The sequence below is a fragment of the Balaenoptera ricei genome, chromosome 7 (assembly GCF_028023285.1).
Source record: "Balaenoptera ricei isolate mBalRic1 chromosome 7, mBalRic1.hap2, whole genome shotgun sequence".
Taxonomy (NCBI): domain Eukaryota; kingdom Metazoa; phylum Chordata; class Mammalia; order Artiodactyla; family Balaenopteridae; genus Balaenoptera; species Balaenoptera ricei.
In genome coordinates this window covers 70,148,109-70,163,103 of record NC_082645.1, presented here as the reverse complement: position 1 = coordinate 70,163,103, position 14,995 = coordinate 70,148,109, and positions in this window count along the sequence as shown.

Sequence of the window (14,995 nt, the reverse complement as noted above, 5' to 3'; positions counted from 1 at the left end):
TTCTCTTGTTGCGGAGCACGGGCTCTAGGTGCGTGGGCTCTAGGTGCACGGGCTTCAGTAGTTGTGGCACGTGGGCCCAGTAGTTGTGGCTCGCGGGCTCTAGAGCACAGGCTCAGTAGCTGTGGTGCACGGGCTTAGTTGCTCCGCGGCATGTGGGATCTTCCCGGACCAGGGATCGAACCTGTGTCCCCTGCATTGGCAGGCGGATTCTTAACCACTGCGCCACCACAAAAGTCCCTCCCTAGTGTTTTTAAAATGCGGTTGCCTACACATCAGTTCTGGCTTCCCTCTCATTTTGCTTTGTTAAGAAAAGTTCTTCAAACCAGCATAATTTCTACTGATAAGATTCAGGTGATATAATAATATGAGTAAAGACTGAGTTGGGAATTCCAAGATAGTCCTGGATCTGCTACGTCCTGTTATTCTCTCTGGGCCATAGTTTTCTCATCTTAATATAAGACTCTATTGCACCCCCTTTATTTGCTTCAGAGTGTTATTGTGAAGATTAAATTAATGCCAGATAGAGAATACCACTCCCATCACCCTCTATCCCCTTACACTGCTTGTCTATTCTTATAATTCCTCTTATACCTGTCATATTTGCTCACCAAATTATTCTCTTCCTGAGCTAGAATGGAAGCTTCGTGAACATGGGGACTTCACGAGTTTTGTTCACTGCTTTATTCCAAAAGCACGGAGTGGTGCCTGACACAGAGCAGGTTCTGAATAAAATTTGATTGGCTAACAGTGAATAAAAATATTACTATTGTGAAAGCCTTTCTTGGGAAGCTTGTCTCTGATTGGGGATTAGGCCCAAAGACTTTGATTCAAGGGAGTTTTTTCATATTTGATTGATTCAAGGGAGTTTCTTTATATTTGATTGATGATCTTATCTTTCTATTTTCCATTGTACTGCTCTTCTTCCGGGTTATCTCAAGATGAGATTGACTTGACTGCGTCTTCCTGAAGTTTTTATGCACACTATTTGCTGTAGCTGTTTTTTATTTTTAAGTAAATATCTCAATATCTTATATTGTGTTCATTTGATAATATTGGTGCCTTATAGATGAGTGTTTCCTTTATCAATAGAAAAATATATGGAATTTTGGCTCGAACATAACATAGCCTAAATTTTGCTTTGCTCAACACAAGTCATAAATAAATTCTTATATAGAAGTGATTACATTTTTAGAATCAAAGTTGCCATAAGTTAAACAGGAGAATCATGGGGGAAAAAAGGCTTCAATGACATATGCAACAGGCAGGAATTTAATCTTCGTAAGGGCAGAATGTGTCTGTCCTGTTTACTGCTGTATAACCAGTGCTCAAGAGAATTTCTAGCTCACAGTTGGCACTGACTGAAAGGAGAGATGCTTGAAACAAGCAGTACAGAGCAGAAGTAGTCAGGGAGACAAAGCAGTAAAGAGGGCAGGAGAGAGTAAATGTTCTTCATGAAGTTAAAAAGAAAGGCTGTTCTGAGCTGGCAGTGGAGACAGCAGCACTGCGCAATTCTGAGCCTCCTCAGGTTATTCTTTTTCTCTTTCCACGTTCCTTGTACCATCAAGAGTTCAAGCAGCCAGAGGATAAGTTGTGCACTGTGCAAGGTCACACTGACATGTGACCTCAAGTCCCTGACCCTGGGTTGAAAGAGGAGCAGAATCCCCACTGATTGATGATTCCTTATTTAAGGTGAGGAGTGTTTAACACATTTCAGTGTGATTTTTATAAAAAGTGGTTAAACATTTTAAAAAGGCTTAAAGAATCCAGCTTCAGTTACTTAAACAATTAAATAAGATACAGTATTTTCTGATTGTGCCAGTTGCCAACAGAAATACATTTGGGGAGAGTGTGTGTTTATGCATTTTCACATTTCTATATATATGCTAATATATTACTATATATTTAAAATATTTTTACAAGGAGAAAAATATCTTTCAAGTACATATATCTATAGTATTGGTCATTGAAATATAATTAGGAACCCAGCCTCTATTAAGTTCAATGGCAGTTACAGAACACAGGCATACATTATTTGTAAATTAAATTTGTCAGAGGAAGGCACTTGCATATGGTGATTCATGTACTCTTGACATTCTCTATTATTTTCAGAAACTGATACACCCAACAGTACCAGTTGTAGATATCTATTCTTCCCCCTTTGTAAAGATACATAACTTTTTACAAATGTAAGCAATTCTTTTTGTGTGTGCTTTGCATCTTTTTACACATAGTGAAAAGCTAGCAGTTCACACACTGTAACATTAATGTAATATCTCTGATGAATAAATTATAATTTCCAAAACATGACTCCTTGGAAATTTGAAAAACAAAACAATAGCGTTAAAAGGAATGAGCCTGATTTGATCTTAACAGTTCTTGATTTAATCAAACTGCAGGGGATTTTCATTTCCATAGTAATGTTGTTTATTTTATTAAAAAAAAATCTTTGAGAGCTAGCTTGATGTCATTGGTATATTGTTTCCTTCCATGAGCCAATAAATTCGCTTTCATGGGTAAATACTTAGTTTTTGGCCCCTAGGCTAACAGAGGCACATGAACTGAGGTAGTCATAAATTGGTCAGTCCTGAATTCTACTAATGGAAGATTTTATAGCTTGTTTCTCCAAATGGAAACTTTCTGGCTCAGTTTGACACTTTACATCCCATTTCTTCTTTCATCCATTCCATTATTCTCTCTAATTACTAAATTTTTACGAATGCCAGTCTTTTGAAGACATGATATCTGGTTGAGGATGCATTTATTTCCTTTGATGGGGGAAAAAAAGAGAAGGCAGTTGGCAGCAGGAATAATTAAAGATAATGCCAATGATAGTAATGATGATGATAATGAAAAAGCCAATATTTATTGAGCGCTAACTGTGTGCCAGGCACTGTGCTCAGAAATGTATATATTTGCATTATCTTATTTAATCTTGACAACAATCTTATGAAGTCTAAACATTTTTTAAAATTTAAATGCTACACACATTATAGAGGTGTAAAAATCTATTGTGACCACATCCTACAATCCTATAAAGGGTTTATTAGTCTCAAGTCTATTTTACAAATGTGAAAACTGAGGCATAGAGATGAAAAAATTTTCCAAGGTCAAATAACTAGTAGATGGCAAAGCCAGCATTCAAACCCAGGTCTTTTTCACATCAGATTTTATGAATATTTGCACTTTATGATTATGCTCAGCAATAGAAATAAAGATGAAAATGCCAAAGAGTGAGTGCTGTGCGCCTCTCAGTGACTGTGGAAAACATACCTGAATGAAATAAAAATCAGACAGATACACTTTCTCCTTTCAACTTGAATTGCTGTTGGCAATATTTAAACCTCAAATACACTCCTTCTTTGCTGAAGGAGTAGGGTAGAGGTAATGAGGGGAAGGAGGGTTTTTTTTTTTTTTTATTCTTTTCACTATTGATGGCATTGGATGAATTTTTCATTGAGGTTTCACTTGTTTTTTTTCTTTGTAAAGCTAAGTTGATGATCTTTTCATTTGCTTTTTTTTTAATGTTTCATGGGTCAGTCTGTATATTTGGCAGGGACACTCCCATATTTGGGTATGTTGTCATTTTGTAATACCTTTTATTTACAGGCTTGTTACAAGAACTGACAAGACTAGTATCCTAAGATCTTGAAGGATTCCGGGTCTGTGTGTGTGTGTGTGTATGTGTGTGTTCCTGTAGTTAGTATAATTCTATCAATCTCCAATAGTTATTTATTTTAAATTTAAAATTATATTTGAAAATACAGAGAGGAATTAACTTCAAATTTGTGAACTAGAGGAAAAGGAAATCGCTTTAGTGTGTCTTGTGGCCTCAGTTTCCCCAGGCAAAAATACAGGGTCTGAACTAGATGTTCTCTATAGTACTTCTCCACACTGGAACCATAATATATGTTTGCATCTGCCATTGAATGGAATCGGAATAGATTATGACAACCTCTGTAGTACACACAACCTTTAAATTAAAAAAATCATTTAGACTTCAACCATTAAGCCACACTAAATTAAACTAACTTCAAACTCTGCTGAAAGGAACTGTAAGTGAATACCTTTGTTGATAGATGAAAACTGGCTGGCATGCACAGTCATTAGCAGTGGGTGATAGTTCTTTTGGATGTAACATGGAAAGAACAGAGAGCTGTTTTGGAATGCCTTTGAAGTTTTTTCTTCCAGTTCTAAATATCTGAGATTCTTTACATTTTTCAAAGCAGAATGCTGTATAATTTTTCCTGGGTCTTAAAAAGTCACATATGCTTTATGGTCATGGATTTTCAGGGTACTTATAAATCAGACTTCAATAAGAAAAACTCATAAGTTGAAAAGAGTAATTCGAAGGTAACTCTAAATTCCATGTCTTTAAAGGCTGCTTTTAATATGAAAAGTAAAAACAATCTAAGTGATAAGATTGAGCAAATCACATGGTTTAAAATTTTTTATGTGAAACATATGCTCCAACATGGTTCAAATGGTTTAAAATAAGAAAGGAAGGAAGAAAATCAAAAGTTATTGAGCATACCCTATGTGCCAAGCATGAGTGTCAGGAGCTTGAAGTGTTAGGAAAGCCAAAGATTTGCATAATTAGAAGAGTCAGTGACTTCATAATGTAGTGCTAAAATGCAGCTTCTGGTCATATGGAGTGCCTGGGATCTGTGAAAACAGCAGTGACATTCAGGGACATGGAATAAGGGCTTCCAAGGAGATAAAGCCAGGGCTCCAAGAAAAGCTTGTGTTCTAGCCCCATAATGTAAAAAAGTTGTTCAATGTCAATGCTCATCAGCAAACATCCTTCTAACAGAATATGGACAGAGCTATGAAGCACAAATTTGTTTAAAGAGTTTAGACAAAGTTCAAAAGGTGATAGTTGATATTCAGTCATTCATTCATTCATCCATCCATTCATTAAGTTATTATCTACAATGCACAAAAGCCTAGGACAGCCAGATGTCATGGCCATAAGGAATTACAATACATAGTAGAAAGTGAGTCATGTCATAAGAAAGTATAGGTCAGGTTTGTGCTTTTTCAGAGAGAGTAGGGGCCACCAGGGAAAACATCATTGAACAGATAGCCTTTGAGCTGGACCTCACAGGGTAGGCTTGGGTGCCTCATAGAATGGCTCCTTTAGTATCCAAGACTGCATAAGTTATGATCCTTACTGGGAAGTGTAAGGACTCTTTGGTGGTTATCTCCAGCATGTATCTCCTTTTCCTGATATATACTCCCATCAGCAAAGAGGAATCTTTATGAACTGAACTGATGGTAGGGAGGATTGGTGAAAGGTATTGGAATTTGGTTGTAATGGGAAGAAGTTGTGGGGGGGGGTGGTCAGGGTACATCTGATGTCTATAAAGACCCCAGCTGATTCTGATATCGTCTCTTTAGATGGCCATATCTCTTTCACATCATAGATGACAAGAGATATTAGGACATCAAAACTAAGTGCAATATTATCTAGTAATATTTGGTAACTGAGAACTGCTAAAATTAATGAGGGAGAGGTACCTTGTAATAAAGCATGGTATGTGAAGTATGAACAGAGTATGCATGTATATGTATCATAGGGGTGGAAAGACTTTCCTTCTACCTTCCTAGTTTTGATAGCTGGTTATATAAAATAAACTAACAACAGGTAGATTAACAGGAGAAAAGGTATGTAAATTTATTAATTTTTAATATTACTTTCAGGAGGGCATAACAAGAGAAAAAGCTAAAACTCAAAACAGCATTGAGAGTTGAGAGCTTATATACCATCTTCATAGGGACACACACACACACATACACACGCATATGAAAATTATGCTTCATTCAGCATTTAGGAACTGTGATATAAAGAAAAAATCTTCAAGGTAAACATTTTTCCCATGGTTGTCCTTCTGAACCTAATCAAATTGTAATTCTACACTTTTATGTACAGATTAAGATGAAAAACAAAACATTATGTGCATTTACCATGTATATATATTATCTCATTTTAAAAACACAAAACTCCCATGAGGTGGTCACAACTATTATTCCTTCTTTGCAGATGAGGAAATTGAAACTTAAATTTAAAAAATAACTTTCCAAAGATCATACACCTTGTTAGAGAAGGAGCTGGGATTCTAAGCAAAGTAGGTCTTTTTGGAGATTTGATGCTCTTTATATCAAAGAAGTTATCATTTAAATGTGCGTAAGAGTATTTATGCAAGTATTTAATCATTTGAATTTAACATGTCACATGTGTGATGTAGGTCAGTTAATAAGCAAACAGCAAAACCAATGAATTTGTTACTTATATCCTTCTCCTTCCATTTCTATGTACAAAGCAATTTATCCATCGAATAATTACTCTTTGCTTCACAGTAAATGGACATTGGTTGTCAGTTCTTAAATCTGACCTTTCAGAGAATTATTGGTCTCAGATGAGGTATATTGTCGTAATAACTCCTGACCAAAACAGGAGACTGTACTTAATTTAACAAATATTTAGTGTCAATAATATTTCTTTCCACCCTCTGACCTGATTTTATTTGTAGTAAACAGCCTGCCTTTATGTGATTAGTGACTAAGATAAATTTATCTTTGTCCTATGTTAACTGAAACTAGTGAGAGTATTCACGTCACTGGTATGCTGTACTAACAGAGTGGAGTGGTCCACCATCTCTTCCAGGCAGGAGGTTTGGTACCTGTACAAGTTTTTTATCTAGTAAGCATTTTAAGATACCATAAAATATTCCTGAGAAACCATTGCTAACCATTTTACTTTTTATTTAATTTATTCTAACTATTAAATTTAAAATATTAATATAATAATAAAAGCTGAGATGATGTCAACATGATGCCATGACTACCATTTAAACTGAAATGAATTGAAAAACATACTTGTACTTTTATCTTGCATATTAGCCATTTTAAATAGTGATAAATATTGAATATTCATGTCCCAGCATGCTGTCATTTCTATCATAACTAATTGCCTAATAAGGTTTGATGAAATTTTGTTTTGATGGTAAAGACCTTTGACCATATCAAACATTTAAAAATACTAAGTCATGATTGAGGGTTAAAGAAAATACTCTTAAGAGGCATGAGTGATTTTATGCCAACACACTAATCTTTAAAACAGCCCAAGTATTTTTGAGCTGCAATAATGGAAAAAACAACAATACTGGGCAGGAATGAAACAGGAAATGTTTAAATTGTTATTGCCTTAAGCAGAAACTTATGTAAGTAATGGTATTAAAAGTTATACAATATTTTGTCCCTTAATATTGCCTGAATGGTTGAAATATATTCTTGTGCTATAGACCTTCCTGTTTGTATAGCTTTCACATTGAAGCTAATTTGATTTTTATTGGCAGAAGATATTTTCCTTTAAACTCCCAGATCAGCTCCCTAAAACAATATTTATAGGTTTCAACTCTCCTGAACAGAATCACCAACATTCATGGACCCTAGAAAAAATAATCTTGTTTAGAAGCAAAACAGTGTCATTTGATTCTATGTCAGATGGGAAATGGAATGTTTATTTTGAGGAGATAACTCAAGGTATAAACTACTTACTCTAAATAATTTGTTTTCCTGTTGTTTTTATACCAATAAAAAGCTGACTTTAGGCCATTCTATCAACCCTGTTGAGGTCTTAATATTTATATTTAGAAGGAAGTTCCTTTATATTTCCTCACTGTCTTTTGCAAATATTTATATTTCTATATCTTCAGTAAATGGTCTTAAGAAGTTGAACTCCATTGCTTTTTGTCTGCATTAGCCTTAAATGCTGAGAAAAATACAGTCATTCACTTTTCAGCATACATAAGCTCATTTAGTTGCACTGAATGCTCACACATCACATTATACATTTCCAAACACAATTATAGTATGGCCTAACATAGTCTAAAATTCCATTTTCCACAGCCAGTAAAAACAATTTTTTGGACCAGGTCCAAAGTATGCCAAGTTTAACTTGTGTATTACAGGACTGTTTTAGCATACTAAACCCCAAAGGGTTAGCTATCTTTTCCACTCTTTTTTCCTTGTTCTTGTAAAGGAGATAAGAGTACTAAATTAAGTACTGAAGCCAATCTCTAGGAAAATTATAATTATATAATTATATATGCATGCATGTATGTGTGAATAGATGATAGATAGATAGATAGATAGATAGATAAATTTCTTTTAGTAGAGGGTGGCATATAGAAGCCAAGCTCTGGGTGCTAGGTATGCCTATTTCTACTGAACTGTCACTGCTTGCAAGCCTGTCAGTGGACAGAACAAGGAAATAGATAGATTTCTCTCCAAACTCAAAATTCGCAGATAGCATTTTGCAACAGTATGGTATAGACATGCATTTAGTCATTGCCAACCTATTTTATGCAAGGCAGTGTTAAAGAGATGTATGGAATAAAAAAATGTTATTTCCTCAACATCAAATAAGACAGGAAAGTTAATGATGGACCAAAAGTAGTAAAAAAGATATTGCAATTATGCTGTAGATTTCTTAGAAGTGGAAGTAAGGATGCTCAACAGGCAGAGAAGGGACATCTATATCAGAGTTGGTTCTCAGGGAAGGCTTCCAGAAGCAAAGGATATACACACTGAGGGTTGAACAGTAAGTGGGAAATGGCTGGGAGAAGAAGTGAAGGAAGTATATTCTAGGCAGAAGAACTTAGAAACTGTAAATTTCTAGAGAGAGAACATAATGATCTATGTGAACTGAAAGTAATTCAATATGGTTGAAGCCCAGAATGTATGTCTATGTAGTGTGTAGTGGGTGGGGAGATTTTGAGACATGTAGCTAGAATATATATGTTATATATGAAACATATAATATCGTATAATGTATCATTTTATATAATATGATATTAAAGGGTTTAAACATCTTGAGGGTGTCTGGGAGTCATTGAAAGATTTTAAGCAAATAGGAATTCTACCTTTAAAGAGTTTTATTTCGTCCATTGTCAGAGATAGTATGCATGTAAATAATTATTATCTAAGACAGAAGCTTTTATATATCCCAGGAAAGTTAGAGAAACAATGGAATGTAAGGTAAGAGTTGGAAAATTATTTCTACTTGAAGAGCTAAGGGAAATCTCTGTGAAGGGAGAACATTTTGGTTGGGCTTACAACTCAGGCAGGGTTGTAGACTACTCATTTATTACTGATCATTTTGTCTTTAAAAAAATAATTGTGAATATAAATAATACACAGGTGTCATTCTCCTAAAGTTAACCTTGCTTCTGAAAAATGATGTCATGTTTTGATCTGGCAAATTTTATTGTAAAATTTATTGTAAGATACAAAATGTAAAGATAATGCTGAATTATAAATTACAATGAAAAGTCAATTGTACATTGATTTTTCAATGTCTAAGATTTCAAAACAAAGTTAAAAACTAAAGTTGTAACAATCTTTAAAAAAAGTTTTATTTTAATATGATTTTAAAGTTAAAGAAAAATTGCAGGAATAGTGCAAGGAACTCCAGGAACAATTGTTTATATTTTGCTCCATTTATCATTCGTTCTCCCTCTCTCTCTCTCTCTCTCTCTATATATATATATATATATATGTATATATGTAAAATTCTTATTTTATTCAATGGGTAACAATAGATTATAATCATTATTTAATTTGGTGCTCAAATTGTCCCATATTTGATCAATGTAGCCTCTTTAAGCTGTTTCCTATATTTCTTTGATATGTCCCCTTTATTCTTTGAATGTTTCCTTTTAAGTTTATCTTATACTTTCCCTCCCCAGCCCTAGCTTCAGCCTATTTTATAAGGAATTCTGATTTCTTTTAGTAGTGAGTGGTATATAGAAAACAAAATTTGGGTGCTTGGTGTTATCATTGCTAATGGTGTCTCATTGCTTCTCAGCCTTCTCAATGGACATAGCTAGACTTATATATATTATATTCATTATCTATAGTTCATGCCAGTACCTCCAACTTCTGTGCAACACCAGAGGATATATTCTAGTCTTCTCCTTTCTCATATGTGGAGTTCCCTTCTCTAATCATGAGAAAACTGGCTCTTGATATCCTTAATAATCCTTTGCTCAAGTCAATAGAACTTTTTATTTTTGATAAAAGATGAAAAAATTCATATAGAAGAATACATTTTTATAAAAGAATAACATGCATGTGTAGTGAAAAAAAAATTTGTGGGAAGGGGAAAAAACTGAAGGAGGGCTGGTATTACCCAGTGTTTAAGCATACTAAAAGCTACATTAACTAAACCAGTATGATATTGGAACACAAAAATCAACAGAACAGAAGATAGACTGGGCCAAATAAACATGAAAATTGAATATTTGATAAAAGTGACATTTTAAACTAAAGGAAAAAATAAACAATATTTTTAAGAAATAGTATTGGGATAATAGGTAATTTGGGTAATCTGGAAAAATCAAACCGTATCATACTGAGAATATGCCTTAAATTTTAGATACTGTTAATTCATTTCCCAAAAGAACCCTATTTTTATCTGAATTATTTTTTAAATGATGCAGAAAATATGTCAAGAATTTATTTTTCTTTTGCATGAATAAAGAAACATAGGCATTTATTAGAATTGAATGGGAATATATAATGCCTGCATATAATTAGGAAGAATAGATAGTTGACTATGTGGTAAAATTTAAAAGGCACCTATAACTAAATAGCTTTTAACCAACCTACCATAATTACTTAACTTTAGAGTTCTTGATAATCATGTCCTGGAATTTAATTGCAAGTATTTATCATCTGCTAATACATTAGCAGATTTTCTTTCTTTGTCAGGTCATCTGGCTCACAGTGTCATTTTAAGCAATGAAACACAAAATAGTTAAGTTTTTACAGAAATCAGTATGAGAAGAAAATACACAGAATGTTGACTCTAGATGACTGATGTAGTTCAAGAGGTGAACATAGAGAAATCAAAATGTAAGTGCTGGGATCCTAGAAGTGAACCCTGAGAGAAAGTTGAAGAGACATAAGAGACAGACTCTGACTACTTAAATAATATGCCTAGGGCCAGCAGAATGTCACTCTTTCTATGTATAAGATAACCACAAAAAAAGGTTATCCAAGTGAATGCCAAGCTGAAGAAGACATAGAGCAAATTTGTCTCGATCTTTTCTTGGATTCATATCTCTATTGAGTTCCCACACATGTCTTCCCCAAAGAAGACATTCCTTGGAAATTTTAAATCAAGGCATTAAAATAGGGAAGGAAAAAAACCCCAGAATAATTCCTTGAAGTGTTGTCATGTAGAAAGATGGTCATATTTCTTCTTTCTGTGACCCCAAAATTTTGTACAGTTAGCCCATATCTTCCTTTTCTAGTTATTTCCATAGGCAGCATTAATTGAAGTGAGTTTGGTGTACCTAATCAGAAAAATTACCTAACCTCCATGGTTTACTGGTTTCAGAACTTTTGTCTTACTGAACATGTGATTGTTCCAGCACAGAAATTGCTTTCATTAAGACCATCAGTGGCTTCCATATTGATAACTTTAAAAGAAGCATTTCTGTTCTCTTTTTACTCTTTAAAGTTTTAATTTGTTCTCTTTTTAATTGCTGTGCACATTTGGCACAAGTGACACCTTTCTCTTACTTGACATTCCCCCCAATTTTGTTGTAGGGAAAACTTTCCCTCCAACTCTCCGGTCTCTCTGACATCTTCACTGATAACGCTTCCCTCTCTATCCTTTCAATTGCCAGGATTTTGTTCTTGGGTCTTCACTCCTCTAACCTACATGTTCTCTCTGAGCTATACCATCCACATTCATAGTTTTATATTTATGTTGCAATACCTCCACCTTCCACACACACATTTTATCTCTATAACTGATTTCTTCCCACTCTCCCTGTAATTTAAACACCTAATTGCCCATGAAACATCTCCATTTGGGCTATCCTTTGGTGTTGCAAACTCACTATGCCCCATCAGTGAACTTTTTAATTTTTTTAATTTTTTATACAGCAGGTTCTTATTAGTTATCTATTTTATACATATTAGTGCATATATGTCAATCCCAATCTCCTAATTCATCCCACCACCACCACCCCCAGCCCCATCAATGAACTTTTGATCATACTTATTTTTCTTTTTATTTCATTATTATTCTTCTTACTATCTGATTCTTCCCAGTTGGTGGTGGTACCATCCACCCAGATAATAAACCAGAAATGAAAGTATTGTCTTAAAATCCTTTTCTTTCTCATTCAATATACCAAATTATTCACTAAGCCCTATGCTTTATACCTTATAGTATCTCGAATAGGCTTTCTTTTCCAGTTAATGCCTTTGCCTTACTTCAGGTCAGTATCATCTCTCACCAAGAATAATTACTCTAACAGACTTTTTACTGATATCCCTACACCCAGACTTGTTCTTCTCAAAAATGTCTTCCACGTGTTTATCAGTGAAGTCTTCCAAAACTGTAAAGCCAAAGATGCCATTTTCCTGACTGTAGCCCACCAGTGACTACCCATTGCTTGTTGAATATAGTCTAAGCTCCCCATTTGGCACATATGATTTGTCATCTGTCTGATTTTCCAGCTTTACTTTCTGCCACTCTCCCACACACTTTTACCCTCAGTCATAGGAAGATACCTGTCAGTTCCTTAAAACTATGGTATTTCATGCTTCTATGTTGTTTTTCACCTTCCTTTGCCTGGACTTTCTCCATTTCATCTTCCTAGTAAACAATTCTCCCCTGCTGAACTTCTACTTCCTGGCTAAACCTTGCTAAAACATAATAAATTCCTCTCTGAGTCTTTATTTCTCTCCCTTCTGAGTTTCTTTTGTCCTTTTTATTTATTTTATGAATCCATGTATTGAATTGGATTGAAATTACTTTTAAAAGTGGATTATTTTTTTCCTTTTAAACTTGAGCTCCCCGAGGAAAGCGCCTGTGTTTTAAAAATCATTGTTGTCCTAACCCCTGGTACATCTTTTGTCACACTGGCCAGTGAAATTAAGCCATGTTATTTTTAAAGGTAATGTATAAAAGGCAAAAATTTACCTAAAACCAAAATTTACTTTTCAATGTGCATAAACAACGTGCTACATTGGAGACTAAATACTCCTTTTCCATACTCCCAACACAGCCTGTTTTCTCTTCGTAGTTGGAAGAGATTGTTGTTTCTTTGACTGTATACCAGGTGAAGAAGTTAGTATAAAAAAAAGTCCCTATCTTGAAATACAAGTAGCATGCAACAAATGAAATTCTCATATTATGAGAGATTCTTGGGGATGGAGATCAAGGAAACAGCAGATTTACTTCTTCCAGCTCAGGGGCACTTGTGAGTAAGCCCTTTCTGAGATGAAAAGCAAGAGGAATTCTGGAGAGGTTGGGAAGGTGAAAAACTTGACAGTGAAGGTTCCTTCAGATTCCAGGAGTCTATGATTCTATTTATAACAAATAACTCACTCTCTCAAGGCCAAAAATGGACATCCATGAGCTCCTATACTGAAACAATGTATACATTTAAAACAACAGCAGTGTTCTGTATTTGTTGAACAACTGAGGAAAGTGAGTTCACAATCTCCACAATTTTAAGAAGGTTAGAACCAATTAATAATGATACTTGGAGCTCATCATTGGAAAAGGGAATTGTTAATGAAACAGGAGAAAAAGAAGAGGGAGAAGATAAAAATGCAAAATGACTGTGAGAAACAGAGAAAGGGAATCAAAGTGAATCATATTAGATGGCCCTAATCATTGGAGGCACTAGTGGTTAAATGCACGGGCAATGGAGGAAAGCAGTCCTGGGCTCAAATCTTTGCTTGGCCAGTCCCAGTTGTGCAATATTAACTATATCTAAAATAAGGATTCTAACTCCTGTGCCAAGTTGTTGTCAGGAGATTTCAATGTAATAGGGTCTGTAGAGTATTCAGAAGTGCCTGGCTCATAGTATGTGCTTAGTGAATGCAACAGTTGTCAATATTATCCTTGTAGTGGAATATAGTGGGTGGGTAACCACATAGGTAACTCTGAACTTTACAAGTCTATGAATGGGACCCATCCAGGTTTTTTGGTGAAGGTTAAGTATCTAATAATGTGATTTTGAAAGAGGGTAGGGAATTCTAATTAATGAATTAATTTTTTAATGATTTGGGTTGCTGGTGAGCATAATTTTAAAAAGGGGATTGCATTATAGACATACACCTCAGCATTGCAGAGCTATTCTGTATATTGAGGATAGAACCACAACTTCATTTATATATTCAATCTGACTTGTTTTTTTCTTAGAGTTTGTCAATGATATTTTGACCAAAAGTTTTATTTATCCACTCTTATTCAGTAAGGATTATACAGCAAACAAATAGTAAAACTTAAAATTTAAGACCTCCATATTTAATCTTCTGCTTTTTTTGGTTCACTTACCCATGCATGTGTAACGCTTACATTGTGAGAATGACCCAAATCAAACTAATATGTCTCTGAAATCAAGCCTGAATTCTTGCTAGGGTTGTACCTAATTCAAATGATCAGAGTATTATATTTTCCAAGATGTGATAGTAAACCAAGATGCCTTTTTCTTGCAGATCTGAAATTCATCTGAAACAATTAATAGCAGAGGGAAGTCTGCTATTAAAACATATTCTAGTGTGATTATGGGGAGGCAATGTTAGTAAGAATAAAGATATCAGCATCAGATAGAACTGGATTCAAATCCTATTACTATAACATACAAGACATGCAGCCTTTGGCAGCTTATATAATTTTTCTCAATTCTAGTTTCCTTCAGTGTTCCTTGAAAGTAAGAAAATATACTTTCTAGGTGTGTTATGTAGAATTAACTGAAATAGTGCATATAAGGTATTCTGTCTAACATAGAGTAAATGACTGATAAGCACATATCAACTCCCTTGCTCCCATACTTTCCATTGGGCCAGGTGGAGAAAAGAATAGATGAGGGAAGACTGTCATTTTCTAGGACTATAGAGCAGGATTAAAGTTAATAATGTTTAAAAAAGATACAGAATTTCTAAGATAGACTTGGTTTCCAAT